Source organism: Mus caroli, unplaced genomic scaffold (assembly GCF_978045245.1).
Source record: "Mus caroli unplaced genomic scaffold, Mus_caroli_1 scaffold_8, whole genome shotgun sequence".
In the NCBI taxonomy this organism is placed as follows: Eukaryota; Metazoa; Chordata; class Mammalia; order Rodentia; family Muridae; genus Mus; species Mus caroli.
This window is the reverse complement of record NW_028227263.1, coordinates 108,568,701-108,584,690: the sequence shown is the minus strand read 5'-3', so window position 1 is coordinate 108,584,690 and position 15,990 is coordinate 108,568,701.

The following is a 15,990-nucleotide window of genomic DNA, read 5'->3' as shown; positions in this document are numbered from 1 at the left end:
TGAGACAGGATCTCATGTAGCCCAGGCTAGCCCCCAACTCTATGTAGCCAAAGATGACCTTGAACTCTTGATTCTCCAGCCTCCATCACTGCCAAGTGTTGGGAATTACAGAGATAATACCTTTATGTCAGACTTCAGTAGGTATTTTTGGAAGTCATTGTTTTGAAATCACTTCCTGTGGAATTCCTCCAGGAAGGAAACATGAGACAGAAGAGACCTAGAATCCAATTTTAAGCTTTTTGAAGCCACTGAGCTGCTAGCCATGGAAGTTGGAGTTTGGCCTGGCGTCCCTAGAACCCAGAGCCTCACTTGAGCACCGTGTGGTCCCCCAGTTTTCACAAACAGGTTTAAGATATGTTTTCACGTGAAATAGTTTTAGTCAAATGCTTGCCGTCTCTGAAGTAGGGTATCCCAACCTCAGATAGTCCTACCCCAAGGTATTCTCCGATGCTATATCCTTTCAAAACTACTACCTGACTATCATCAAATTACTAATAAATTACTTTTCCCTGAAAAAGTCACTCTCTGTGTATTTTGTGGAAACCACTTCGGAAGCCTTTAACATTAAAAGGAAGATTGCTCCATCTGAGGCTTGACAGGACAGGTAAAAGCTCCCTGGCCCAGTTCGTGACGGCCATTTCCGGGCAGCGTGAGCCATGTTACTGCAAGCCATGCTTAGCCTCCACCAGCCCTCCAGCCCCAGTCCCGTGTAGGCAGTGCTGGGACCAGGGCTCTCTGCATGGCGGCAGCCCAGACTTTCTGCAGTCCCAGGGAGGTGCTGGTCTAAGGGCCAGCTTTGCAGTACAGATCTCTCTGTGTAAAGGAAGCCTCCTGTGGACTTCACCCCATGGGGATAAGGCTGGAAGGGGTGGAGCCTTTGTCTCACAGTCTGCCTCAGTGAGCCTCTCTGCTGGGTAGCCTATGTGACCTGGAACTCATGATGTCAGTGGAAGGTGGTGGGACAGGGCTGTGAGCGGATGCTGTCTTTGGAAACTGGCTCTTCTGGTTCAACCTGACATCCCGTTCCCATTCTCCCGGCTAAACAGTAAGGGACCCTCACAACCCCTTGCTCACAGCCCCTTAAGCTAAAAGTCTAAAATCAGGACCCTACCTCCAGTTGCTATAGCTCTGAAGTTGCCCACCTTTCGTACAGAGGTGAAGACGTTGGTTGGCAGATCCGGGGCAATGAGATCCCAAGTAAGATTTTTTTAGCTCAGTGTTTCAAGTTAGGGAATGTTTCTTTTTTGTTTTGTTTTGTCATTTTGAGTTGGGGCCTCACTGTATCATTGTACAGTGTAGGCTATGGAGGTCAACAATCCTCCTGCCTCAACCTCCCAAGTGCTGTGAGTAGAGGCATGTGCCCCGTTTTGTATGTCAAATTCTGCAGTTGCTTACACCCAAGCCTTTAGAAACGTTAAGAGTTGTAATAGATTCCCTTTGTTAGGCCTGGCACGAACCTTAAAGGGAGCCAGGATGTGACCTGTAAGAGGAAGCAGTCTGGATTCGCTTGGAACCAGCCACTGTAGATGGTTTCATCCTGGGGTTAGCTCTGGGGGTTTGGCCTTGGCTTAACGGGTTTGATTTTGTTTAGACTGGAGTTATTTTTGAGATAGGGCTTCACTGTGTAGTTAAAGACTTGTCTCGAACTATGATCCTTCTGCTTCGGCCACCTATGTTCTAAGATCACAGGCATGCCCACCTTCAACTCTGTATTTTAGAACAATTCTTAGAAACTATTCATCTCCTTTTATTTTTAACTGATTTTTCTTGCTGGAAACTTAGAAAAGTCCAGAGAACTGTACTCCGTCTGCCTCTGTAGTATGCACCACCAACTTCCTATTTCTTTTTAAAATGTATGTATGTATTTGTGTGTGTATGGGTGTTAGGCTTACATGTATGTCAGTGTACTGCAGGTGTGCCTAATGTCCACATGGGCCGGAAGAGGGCGTCAGATTCCCTGGAACTGGATTTACAGCCAGGTGTGAACCACCATGTGTCTTCAGTCCTTGGGGCTGGAGAGATATAGCCCAGTGGTCAATTCCAGCAACCACATGGTAGCTCACAACCATCTGTAAAGGGATCTGATGCCCTCTGCTGGTGTGTCTGGAAACAGCTACTGTGTACACATATACATAAAATAAATCTTAAAAAAAAAAGAAAAAGAAAAAGTATTTTAAACTTCTTGGAAACCCTGGCAATGGTTACACAATATCCTTTATACTACAGCATTTGGGATTGTGCAAGGGTGGTCTTATAGGCAAGTTCCTGTCATCCAAGCGCTGCAGTGAACAAGCTTGTGTATCTCCGTAATTTGGATTGTGATAGTCTTTGGACAGATACCTCCAGAGCGAAATGGCTGCATTTAAAAGTATGTGTTGTTCAATCAAAATCTCTCATTAATTTACCCTCCAAGTTTTGGCTTGCTGGTCTCCTGTCCTCTCCATTAAACTCTGCTGTTTAATCTAGGTCCAGGCCTCCCTGAGAAGGGACTCCCTACAGGGCTGTGTCTCCACTAGTAGCTGGTAGCAGCAGGTGACAGGGCACACACGGTGGTGTGACACACACCTGCTCCCGCTGGGGAGGAAGCAGAGGGGAGTAAGCTAAGACTGGGACCCGGTAATTATAAAAAGCAGCCATCTGCTCCGAGGCCGGTTATTAACCTGCGTCGGGTGCTGACGTGACAGCGCCAGCGAGATTTTTTTCCCCCCCACAGGCAGATGGTGTATTTTCAGCCAGATTTGACTTTGACTCTGTGTTTGGAGATACAGCCGGGGCCTGGAAGGAAGCGGGCGGGAGGGCTGCAGGGCGAAGGAACTATGACTAAAGATGCAGGGCAGAGGTCCCATAGCCAAGGATGTAGGAGTAAGACCCCATGGCCAAGGAAGGATGCAGGAGGCTAGGGCTGAAGGCGACCATTCAGCGGCGATTATGAGGTGCCATCTAGCGGCGAACTGCGCACTCGCTGTTCTGCTCTGCAGCTCGGGCCGCAGCGCCCTCTACTGATCACCATGCAAAGCCCAGGATGTCGCCACAGCGGGGGTTTGTTTTATGAGCTAGGGTGCAAAGGGCTTGAGCACTTCCTGAAGTTTTAATACGCCATGAGTAGAACATAGACTGGATCTCCTGCTGCAGCCTTTTTTTTTTTTTTTTTTTTTTTAAACATACAAAACTGGATGTTTCATCATTCTGAGCAATCAACATATGGTAATTAAGAAATACCAGGATTCATCTCATTCTGGGTCTGTCTGGTGTCTACAGTTTGTTGGGAGGAGATAAGTGGCTTCATTAGCCGGGAAAGGCTTCAGAGGCCATTAAGATAATGGTGGCTTAGAAGGCTGAGTTCTGCCCTGGCTGAATCACAGCCTTGGGGTTAGTTCTGGCTATCCCAGTCTTGGCAGATGAAGGGTTTTCCACCAAGGGTGTTTTTCTGTTGTTGATGTGATAGCCATTCACTTTATTATTTTAGATTTTTTAAATTTTTATTAAGGTTTTAAGACTTTTTTTTTTAATATGTATTAGTATTTTGCTCACATTGTGTGTCTGATTCTTGTGCACTCTGGAACTAGAGTTATGCACGGTTATAAGTCGCCATGTGGGTGCTAGAAATTGAACCTAGATCCTTTGTAAAAAAAAAAAAAAAAAAAAAAACAACTGCTGAGCCATCTCTCCAGCTGCCTTAATTTTTACTTTAAAAAAATTAGATTTAGTTTTTTGGGAGTGGTGGCAATGATCTCTGAATTTGAAGCCAGCCTGGTCTACATTAGCAAGTTCCAGGCCAGCCAGGGATATACGATAAGGTCCTGTAACAAATGTAATAATACAATATAACATCAATGTACATATTTAAAGTTTTATTTAGTTTTTATTTATTTATGTCTGTGCACGTAAGTGCAGGTGCCCTCAGGAAGGCCAGATGAGAGGGGGTCAAATGGAGCTGGAGTTACAGATGGTTTGAGCTGCCATTTGGGTGCTAAGAATTGAACCTGGGTCTTCTGGAGTTGCAGTCAGTGCTCTTTAATCTCAGTGTGATTTCTCCAGCCCTGTGACAGATTTACTGAGACAGGGTCTCATTAGGTAACCCTGGTTGGCTTGGAGCTCATTATGTAATCCAAGCTGGCCTTGAACTCTCAACAGCACCGCTTCCTCTGCCTCCGATATGCTGGGACTAACAGCGTGGAATACCATTCCCAGCATAATTGCACTCTTTGAAAAAGAGTAGTAGCCGGGCGTGGTGGCGCACACCTTTAATCCCAGCACTCGGGAGGCAGAAGCAGGCAGATTTCTGGGTTCGAGGCCAGCCTGGTCTACAGAGTGAGTTCCAGGACAGCCAGGGCTACACAGAGAAATCCTGTCTCGAAAAACCAAAAAAAAAAAAAAAAAAAAAAGAAAGAGAGAAAAGAAATGGAGTAGTTAGTGTTGAGTCTCAGTGGGCAAAGGCGCTTGCGGCTATGACCTGTGTTTGATCTCTGGAAGCCACAGGGTAGAAAGAAAGAACTTATTTCTGCCTATTGTCCTCTGACCTCTCCTCACACTGTGGTATATGAGTGCATGAACACACAGCACCACACATACACACATTAGCTAAATTAATCAATTAGTTAATTAATTAAAGAAGAGCCGAGTGTGTTCATGCAAATCTGTGATCCTAGCATACTCAGGAGGCTAAGGCAAAAGGATTATGAATTTCAGGCCAACCTGAGTCCCTGGTTTTCTATCTCCAAAACCATAACTAGGGCTGGTGAGGTAATAAAGTCCGGAAAGGCACTGCCACCTGACAGCCTGAGCTTGATTGATCCTTAGGACCTACATGGTGGAAGGAGAGAATGGACTCGCACAAGTTATCCTCTGACTTACACACACACACACACACACACACACACACTAAACATAAATTTTAAAACATAAGAAACAGAGACTCTGAAGAGAGTTCAGACCTTAGCACCAGAGACAGACAATATGGTGTGTGTCTCTGAAGAGATCAGAGCCCCAGTGGCAGAGGAGGGAGAAATGGCTCTCAGAGGACAGGGTTCCGAAGTAAGAGACTACACAGAGCAAGCTCTGCAGTTCTGACAGTGGGTAGGGAAGGAAGGGGTGGAGAGCACGATGTGTTGCTTTGATAGAAATTCACTTCTCAGGTGAGAGATCCTGGCCCTGGGGAGTCTGTCAGCCAGGGACCCACAGACATTCGTCAGCCTGTGGACATGGGGAAGGAGGGCTGCTGCAGACACTGTGGTCTGAGCAGAGGCTGGGTTCTAGCAATACATTCTTAGCTTTGCTTGGTTTTTGTTGTGGTGTTGTTTGTTTGTTTGGTTTGAGACAGGGTTTCTCCGTGTAGCCCTGGCTGTCTTGGAACTTGCTCTGTAGACCAAGCTGGCTTCAAACTCAGAAATCCCCTGCCTCAGCCTAGAGTGCTGGGATTAAAGGTGTGCACCACCATGCCTGGCTAACATCCATTCTTAAACCACCCTCTCTCAACTCTGGCTCCTGTTTTGCCTTCTGTCTTCTCGCTCTGCTTCTTGCTTCAGCAAGGAGAGGGAAGGGATCAGACGTGATTGCCCACTACTTAATCTGCACCCTCATCACCTGACCTAGCTCACTAAGAACAGAGTCCCCTTCCCTGGGAATTAGACTCAGTCCCTTCTCCCACCTGAGGACTCCCCGTCAGCCATCTCCTTCATTCTTCAAATCATTCTTTGTCATTCTTTCTTCCTTTCTGCTGGCTCTATCCCCCATATGGACATGTGTATCATTTCTTCCATATTAAAAAAAAAAACAAAAAACCAACAGTTCTAATAAAGACCTTAGGACGTTTCAGTGGGGGAATGAGAGTCTGTTTGGCAAATTTCACTGCGGGGTGTGCGCAAAGCAATGAAGCTGAGTCCCATACCTAATGACATGGAAAAATTAAGTCAAACAAACCAAGAAGTAAAAATATAAAATCCTTAGATGAAAAATGTACAGTAGTTGGGGGCTGTAGAAACAGCCCAGTGGTTAAGAATACTGACTGCTCTTCCAGGTGACCTGGGTTCCTTCCTAGCCCCCACATGGCTACTCACAACCACCTGTAAGTCCAGTTCCAGGGGACCCAGTGACCTCTTCTAGCCTCTGAGGGCACTGCACGCACATGGTGTACAAACAAACATGCAGGTAAAATACTCATAAATACAAGACAATAAAACAAAATACTTTTACTTACCATAAATGTGTGCACATGAGATGAGTTGAGCCCCATCAATCCTCCAAACCAGAAGGGGCTAGAGAAGTGCTCGGCAGTTAAGACTAGTTGTTGCTCTCACCGAGGACCCTCCGACAGCTCACAACCTCCTGTAACTCCAGTTTCATGGGATCTGTCGCCCTCTTCTGGCCTCTGTAGGCACTGCACTCATGTGCACCTACACACCCACACACATGCATACATATAATTACAAAAAAAAAAAATCTTCAAAGCTATGAGGAAATTCAGTTTCTGCACTACAAAAAAAAATGGGTAAATAAAAATAGAAAGACGTGTCAGTGAGGCTGGGAAGAAATTAGAACCTTCCTTCAGTGCTGGAAGGGATGTAAAATGGTTCAGCCATTTTGAGAAGCGATTTAACAGTTCCTCCAAAACATTAAACGCAGACTCGCCTAGTGATTCAACATTTCCACTTTTAGGTCTGTACCCAAGATTATTGAAAACACATGTCCACACAGAAGCCTGCTCACAAATATTCATTAGCCTCTTCACTTGTGCAGGGAAAAAGACAGCGAGAGAGAAAAAAAGCAAAAAACCTTATTCAAAAGATGGGTAGTAATAAAATATGATGTTTTAAAAAAGATCTTCTATTGTTAAATTTCATTGTGTGTATGTGTGTGTTTGGTGGGGCGGGATATGTGCAGGTGAGTGATCCTAAGGCCTAGGATCCCCTACAATTAGAATTATAGGCAGCTGTGAGCTGATATGTGATGTGGGAATTGAACACTGGTCCTTGGGAAGAACTCTTCACCACTGAGCCCTCGGTCCAGCCCCCAAATATAATATATAACACGCAAAGGGCTACTACCTCGTCATCAAGAGGAACTAAATGGAGATGCAACAATATGGACTAACCTTTACGGAAATATACAGAGTGAGAAAACTAGTCAGAAAATGTCTTATGTTGTATGGTTCCATTTATTTATTTTTTTTAAAAGATTTATTTATTTATTATAAACAAGTACACTGTAGCTGTCTTCAGACGTACCAGAAGAGGGTGTCAGATCTCATTATGGGTGGTTGTGAGCCACCATGTGATTGCTGGGATTTGAACTCAGGACCTCCAGAAGAGGAGTCAGTGCTCTTAACCACTGAGCCATCTCTCCAGCCCATGATTCCCTTTCTGTGAATCTGGAATAGGTAAATCCACTGAGGTACAAAAGAGGTTAGTGGCTGCTCAGACAAGGGATGGCTGGTAGAGGGTCAACAGTGTGTGTGCTGAGCTGTGTCCTGGAATTTTATAGTACTGATGACTGCACTGTCTTAGGGCGGTTCTAGAAGCCGCAGAGTGGCTTCTTTAAAGCGTTTGCGATGCTTTGATCCCCAGTTGGTGGGGCCATGTGGGAGGTTGTGGAACCTTTAGGAGGTGAGGTGGGCAGAGCTGACACAAGTAGATCCCTAGAGACTGGTCTAAGGTTACCCTCTCCTCTGACTCCAGTGAGTGACTCCAATGTGACAAGCAGAGGAAGGGTCCCTGCAGGCAGCCACTCTTGTTTCTCAGTTCTCCCCACTGTGATCATGGCTGACTGATCCTCTGAAACAAGAGGCAAACTCTTCCTCCACTAACTTGTTTTTCAGTGGGGATTTTGTCACAGCGTGGAGGAAGGAGGTGTGATTAACATCTCAATAAGACTGTTAGGGGATCGAGAGGTGGCTCAGGCTGCTCTTCGTGAGGACTGGGTTCTCAGCACTCACATGGTGGCTCATGAGTGTCTGTAACTGGAGATCTGTCTGTAACTGGATCCTGGGGATCCAGTACCCTCTTCTGAACTCCATGAGCACCAGGTACATATGTGGCGAGCAGACATATGATGCAGGCCAAACACCCAGAGACATACAATAAAAACAAACATGTTTTAAATAAAAAAAATAAGACTGTTAAAACACAGCACAAGCCCACCCTGGCCCCTCTGCCCTCCAGCCACTCACCGCCCATCTCTTTTCCTTTGTGAGAGGACTCCTCAGGGACATTTCCAGGGCTCACTGTCCCTGGCCTGTCTCTTCCAATCCATAGTTCTACTGTTAAGTCTAGAAGTGCCACACGGAGACCACCACTCCATGTGCTATTGGCAAGGGTGTTTTTATTTTGCGAAAGCAAGAAGTCTGCCTGCAGGAGTCGGCCACTTACAAAAATGGCAATGACCCCAGACAAAGGCGCACAGGCCTTTTTAGAGGGAATTAGAGGAATTTTAGTTAGCTAGGGTTAGGCATTCTAAAACTTCATGGGTGGGTGCTAGGGATGTCACATGGGTCAGTTTCTGATTGGCTTGTGTCCAGGTGGTCAGTGATCTGCATTCCTCTGTCATGATTGTTTAACCACAGGATGAGCTACCCAAACCATATACGGCTACCCAGCCTTGAAACCATGCTTTCTATCCACATCCAAGACAAGCCAGAGTTGCACACAGTACATCTGTTCCTTCCTGAACCAAGGCTGAGTTACCACCTTCAGGTGACCACATACAATACCCTTGGTGTCACTGGTGTCCCAGCACAGATAGCCCATCCTGAGATAAGATATTTCTGCATCCTTGTGGTTATCTGTAGGCTGTTCTTTGGATGGGGGATTTTGTGGCTTTGTTCCTGGAATTTATGGTCTGTTCCTGGAGCTGGTGACTTATGGCCGAGTTCCTGGGACTGATGACTTTGGGGGTTTTATGATCAGTTCCTGGAGAGGATGACTTTCCTTTTGAAGTCAGGCCTGGTCCTAAAATGGGGTGTATGTTGTCCCCCAGTAGCCATCTTACTGAAGACCCCCATCTCTGGCCTCCATGTTACTAAACCTGGGCTAGATCTCGACTTCATCTTCCTTGGCCCAGATGCACGTTGATGCCGCTGTAATTTCCTGGCTTCTGGTCACTTGCTCAGCTTCTTTCCCCCCAAGATGGGGTCTAATGGCCTGGGATGCCCTGCAACTTGCTATGTAGACCAGGCTGGCCTTGAACTCACAGAGGTCGACGTATCTCTGCCTCCCTAGTGCTGGGATTGGAGTTCATATGCCACCACACCTGGCCCCTCTCTCTGCTTCTTGCCTGTGGTTCAGAATTTGAGTTCTCATAGCTATTCCAGTTGCCATGGCTGCCACTTGCCCACCATGACAGCCTCTTAGCACTCTGGAACTATAAAGACCTGACAAACTCTTTCTTTTGTAAGTTGACTTGGTCATGGTGCTTTATCAGAGCAACAGAAAGTAACTAAGATAAGGGCCCTGGAAGCATTTTCTGAGCAGATTTCAGTGGAGGGAGTGGTTGCTCAGAGATTAAGTCAGAGGAAAGGTGGGGAATTCCACAAAAGGATTGTGGAAACCAAGCTCAGCTCCTTCCCCTTGCAACTGCAAGATAGCCTTATGGTTATACTTGCCTCCGTGTCCTTTGGCACATAGACTGGGCCAGGATAAGTCACGTGATGCAGAAGTTCCCACCTTCCCTGAAAGGCTTTAAGAGTAAGAATTCCTTTTGTTTAGGGGACTTGAGGGGCTCTTCCCTTCAACCTCTCCATCTTGCTGTACATAGTGGCTCACTCCTCCATGCATGTGGCCACATCTCTCCTGATGCTTTCTCTGGTGCAGAGGCTCTCTCCTACAGCACACGCTGAAGGGTAAAGCCATGCCAGCTCCTTTACCGGGAACCTGCCTGTTTATTTCTGACTACTCCACCTGAAACCACAGCTTCAGCATCTCCCTCCCTGCCCTGTTCTTTTTCCATAGTACTTAGCCTCTGTAAACATGGTACTGTACCTGCCTGACCCGGTTAGCTTCCTGTTGCAGTGATAAACACCATGACCCAAAGCAACTTGAGAAAGAAAGGGTTCATTGCAGGGTAGAACTTATAGTCCACCATGAAGAGGATCTACGGTAGGAACCTTCGGGAGCTGAAGCAGAGGCCATGAAGGAGTTCTGCCTACTGATTTGCTCTCCACACCCACTCAGCTTGCTTTTTCATACAACGCAGACACACCTGCCTGGGATGATGCCACCCATGGTGGGTTGGGCCCTCTCATATCCATCGTTAATTAAGAAAATATTTCTTCCAGCCAGCAGTGGCTCATGCCTTTAATTCTAGCACTCAGGAGGCAGAGGAAGGCAGATCTTACTGATTTCGAGGCCAGCCTGGTCTACAGAGCAAGTTCCAGGACAGCCAAGGCTACACAGAGAAACCCATCTCAAAAAGCAAACAAACAAGCTGGGCGTGGTGGCGCACGCCTTTAATCCCAGCACTCAGGAGGCAGAAGCAGGTGGATTTCTGAGTTAGAGGCCAGCCTGGTCTACAGAGTTCCAGGACAGCCAGGGCTACACAGAGAAACCCTGTCTCGAAAAAACCAAAAAAACCAAAAAAAAAAAAAAAAAAAAAAAAAAAAAGCAAGCAAACAAACAAACAACAACAACAAAAGAAGAAGAAGAAGAAAAGAAAAAGAAATTACTCCCACAGACATGCCCAAAGGCTAGTCTGATGAGGCAACTCTTCAAAGTTCCCTCTTTCCAGATGACCCAAGCTTGCGTTGAGCTGAGAAACACTAACAGGCACATTGTCTCTCTCCACCCAATGAAAACATCTGTATCCAGAGAACAAATGTTGAGATAATCTCTTCAATTTAATAAGCTATAAAAGCATACCAGCCGGGCTAAACTCATAGGGACAGTCATGTGCCTTACAAACATCACAGTCCCTCTTTGCAGGAAATCTTCTTGGCACTGTGGAAGATCCTGGAGATGTAGCGTGTAGTGGATAGTGGAGGGGCACAGGCAGAACTCTCCTGCTTTCCCACAGGGCTCCCTAGAATGAAATGAAAAGAGACTGACACAGTGGTGACAGTCACAGAAGCTTAGTTTACCAAAGCCAGGTGGCCCAGAGGTCAGGAGTTGGGAATGTGAAAATCTGGGTCTGTGGGAATGACATCAGGCGATAGTTAGTGATCAGCTTCCTCTAGAAACTGAATGAACCTCGGGAGAAGAACCAAGCCAGATGAACTGTCCGTGTGTGTATGTGTGTGTGTGTGTGTGTGCGTGTGCGTGTGCGTGTGCGTGTGCGTGTGTGTGTGTGTGTGTAGCTTGGGGAATGGCTTAAAGGCCTTTCTCTAGCTGAGATAGCATGCTAGGACACTTCACACAGTATCTACCTCTCTCCAAAGGCCATTACTTTAGAATGATCACCAGGGTCCATAGTTGTTTGGGGTTAAATTCCCTGGATTCCTTCAATAACAGACTTCTAACTTGTGTGTCCTGTCCCTCTCCCTACACCAGTGAGGCCCAGGAGGGAGCTTTGCCTGTTTAGTTAACAGCTAAAGCTCCAGTTTTATCTCAGCAGATGTTTGTTGAATGAATAAACAAAAGATGGGAAAGCCAGGACGTGATCTGATCCCTTTTCCCATTGCTTAAGTGCCTCATAAACATTTACTGTCCCTTAGGAGGCAGGCCTGGCCCCAGCATGACCTTGGGCTCAGATAGACACTCATGAGGGAGAAACAGTTTCCTCCCAGTGAGGGAGGGAAGGCAGATTATCAAAAAACAGGATCTGAGGCCAGATTCCAAATGTAACCAGACTGGTCACTGGGCAAAGGAGCGTAATACTGTGTCGTGGTTCCGGTGATAAATGTCCTCACTAGGCTCAGGCATCTGAACAAGTCCCCAGTTGGTGGCTCTGTTTGGAGAGGTTGAGGAGGTGTGGCCTTGCTTGGTGGCCCGTGTGTCACTGGGGAATGGGGTGGGTTTTGAGAGTTTGTCGCTTCCTTCTGCTTCCTGCTTTTGGTTAAAATGTGACCTCTCAGCTTCCTGTTCCTGGCTTCACGCCTGCTGCTCGCTCCTGTGCCTCCGTAGCGCGATGGACACTCACTTTCCCGTATAAGTGGGAATTTATATGTCTTTAATTCCAGCCCTCAGGAGGAAGAAGTAGGTGGCTCTCTGTGAATCTGAGTCAGCCTGGTCTCCAGAGTGAGTTCCAGAGCAGCCAAGGTTCTAGGGTGAGACCCTGTCTCAAAAAGTTAGCTTTGGGGTTAGAGAGATAACTCTGTGGCTAAGAGTGCACATTAGTGGGGTGTGGTGGCCCGTGCATTTTATCTCAGCACCTGGAAGACAGAGGCAAGAAGATCTTTGTAAATTCAAGGCCTGCCCAGTCTACATTGTGAGTTCTAGGCCAGCCAGGGCTACCTAGTGAGACCCTGTTTAAAAAAAAAAAGTGCATAATTGCAGAGGACGTGAGTTCAGTTCATAGTATCCACGCCAGGCAGCTCAGAACTGGTGGTGGTTAAGAACCAAGGTTCAGAGGATCTGATGCCCTCTTCCGGCCTCCAAACCATATACCCCTCACTTTACAATTAAAAACAACAACAAATAAATCATTACAAAGATGTATGTGCTTCACTAGGGGGAGGGGAGAAACTAAACCTAATGGTTCAGACTTGGAATCGCAGCTCTTTAGGAGGCTGAGAGGAAAAGTCTGTTGCTTCCCCACGAAATTTAGCGATTTCCTGTCTCAAGATAAAGTGACAAGAGGGTTGGGGCGTAGCGGAGTGGTACCGTGTTCACTTGCCTCACCGTGTATGACTCTAGGTTCCATCTCCAGCACTGCAAAAAGAACAGCGACAAAGAACAACTCCAAGCCAGGTGTGGTGGTATAAACACATCATTCCAGCCACCCAGGACAATGAGGCAGGAAGATGACAGGGCCTGTGTAGTCAGTCCCAGGCTAGCCTGGACAACTGAGAGTGACCCAGCCTCCATCTCTTGGTCTCTCTGGGTCCCTCTGGGTCTCTCTTGGTCTTTCTTGCTCTCTCTCTCTCTCTCTCTCTCTCTCTCTCTCACACACACACACACACACACACACACACACACAAAAGGAAGGAGGCTGGGGGCACAGCTCAATGGTAGAGAGTTGGTTTAACATGGGCCCAGTACCACCAAAAAATAAACTTTGCAAGGAGGGGAGAGAAAAGATGGAGGTGGGGGGAGGGAGGAATGGGGACTAATAGGATGGACCAACCCTGCTCTGTCCTGTATCAGCCCCCCTGCTAACCCTCCCCAGCACATGTTTGGAGACACAGATTTCCCCTGCTGCTCCATTGTGGAATCAATGTGCACAAGTGCAGGAGGGCTCAGGCTGCTGAGACACAGTGGGTCTGCCCCAGACAGGTCTTCCTGCACTGTTATTTTTCTATGTTGAGGGGGATGGGAGGCCTTTGTATCCCCAAATCAAGTTGTATCCGAATTGTTTCTTTCTGGGCTGTGACTCATGGTAATTGGCTCAGGAGGCACAGAGACGATGGCTTTGTGAGTTGAATAAAGAAATCACTGTTCCCCTTGTGGTTTTGGACACCCTGTTATCCGTCCATCTGCCTTGAGCTATTCATTGTCTGATGGATTTCTTTTTCAACAGAAGTCTGCACAGGACTGGAGAGATGGCTCAGTGGTTAAGAACGCTGAGGACTTCTAGAGGACTCAGGTTTAACTCCCAGCACCCACATGGCAGCTCATAATTGGTTGTAACTCCAGTTCCAGGGGACGTGATGCCCTCTTCTGGCCTCCATGGGCATCAGGTAAGCAAGTGTTACATACATGTAACATACACAGAAAAGCGAGGGGGTAGGGGGTGTATCTGGACCCCAAGACAACCCAGCTCACTTGCTTTTCTTGAATCTTCTGAGAGTCACAGTGACACCTGCTGATGTGACCTCAGGATTATGTTCCCTGACATTGGGAACCCTGCTCTGTAGGAAAGTGAGGTTGACTCTTGCAGACTGAAGATTTCTCTGGTTAAAACCTAAGTCAGGTGGCTGCTTCTAGAGCCAGGGTGAGGTCATCCATGATAAACCTCAAGGCTCAGGGGAGGAAAGAGGGCTCTCAGGGGTGATCTTCCAAAGAGGACCGATGCTCACGGGAGCCTCTGCCCTGTTCTACACTCTCAGTCCCAGCAGAGATGGGCAGGGACTGCGAGCAGGGGACATTTCCATGTAAGAGTGTGAAGTGGGCAAGAGGAAGCCTCACACTGGTCCCTCATGTGTAACCCGTACCCTTCAGCCCCTGGCAAGGGCCTTGTCAGCAGTCCAAGGGCAATGGAGGGCAGGGCTCTTACACAGCTGCCTTCCCTGAGAACTCTGGAGAACTAGCCTCCCTCCTGCTCTGAATCTCACTCTTTCACTGGACTGGCTCAGGAGAGACCCAGGAACTCCCCCAGGCCAGCAAGAGGGTGACTGGCTCAGAGTTGGAAAAGGTCAAAGGCTTTGCTTCTTGGGAGTGGGAGTGGGGGCCCCCAGAAGGCTTTGCTGCTGTTCGGATTCCAGAGTCAGACATTTGACTGTGCTCAAGATTTTGGTGATTTGCAAGCTGCTTGAAGTTTCCATGGGTTTCCACAGCCAGGTAATTCTGTGGCGCTCTGTGTGTGTGTGTGTGTGTGTGTGTGTGTGTGTGTGTGTGTGTCACTGCCTTGGATGCCAGCTTCACCTCCCTGCCAGCTTGGGAGCCACACTGTGCAGGAAGGACACTCTGGGAAGCTTGGTCTTTGGAACCAGACACTCTCCAGACTCTCCATGACGTGCCAATGATTGAAATTTCCCCTTGTTTTTTTTTTTTTTTTTTTGCACAGAACTGTCTGGCTCTGTTTGTGGTCGGCCCCTGCCATCCCCCACCTCCAGCCAGTGCTGCCTTTCTGTTGTGAACTTGGAGCACTTGGCTCAGGTTGGCCTCGGAGACTAAAGTGGGAGAGAGCAGGAGACAGGAAAGGCTTGGTAAGACAGAAGACAGTGCTGGTCTCAGCTGATTCTCTTTTGATCCTTCTGATCCAAGTGTCAGGTAGGGGTTGGGTGTCTGCTCCCTAGGCCTCGGCTTCCTAACCTTAAAGATGCAGGGTGAAGCGAGGTCTCAGAGTCACTGGGATATTCATTTTTTCCTGGGCAAGAGCTCCCTGGAGAGGCTGGGGGACTCAAGTGGAGAAATGTGTGTGTGTGTGCGTGTGTGTGGGGTGGATTCTGACAGGATGCCTGCCTAGAATCCACCAGTGAGTGAGTGACTGAGGGTGTCAGTTTGAAAACCTTACTTAGAGTTTAGCAGTGAAGGGTTTGGGGGCGTGGCTCAGCAGTACAGCTTGCCTTCAATCCATCATCAAGGGACTACTTGGTGACGGACCTTGCCTAGAATCTAGCAATGAGGAGCTGAGGCATGGCTTAGCAGCAGACCATTTGCCTAGAGTGAGGGCTAGGGTTCATGGGTCAGTGGTAGAATGCTTGCTTAAAATCCACTAGTGAGGGGATTGGAGGTGTGGCTCAATGGTAGAGCACCTGCCTAGAAACCCCAGTGAGGGAATGGGGTGTGGCTCAGTGGTAGAGCCCCTGCCTAGAATCCCTCAGTTGAGGGATTGGGGGTGTGGCTCAGCAGCAGAGTCCTTGCCTAGAAACCTCCAGTGAGGGTCCTGGAGGTAAGTACTCTCTCCAGGAGGAGAGTACTTGGCTAGCATGCATGAGGCCTTAAGTTCAGTCCCCACAACTGAAGATCTCCTAGCACCTGTCTAATTATTTCTTTCATGATGAACCAAGGTCAGATGCTGCAAGACAGTTTGGGAGCAGGAAGGCAGACAAATAAGCAAGTCTAGAGGTCAGGGCTGCAGCTGAGAGGGATATGGAGTGTGTGCATTCAGGGGTTTTCTCCTTCACAATAGGACTTGACCTAACAAGATGCTACACAGCCTGGTCAGTGTTCACTCCTTTGGTCTTGCTGGAAAGTCTTCCACTCTGCCCAAAGGAAGTTCCTTGGGTGTCCACATGTACCGACT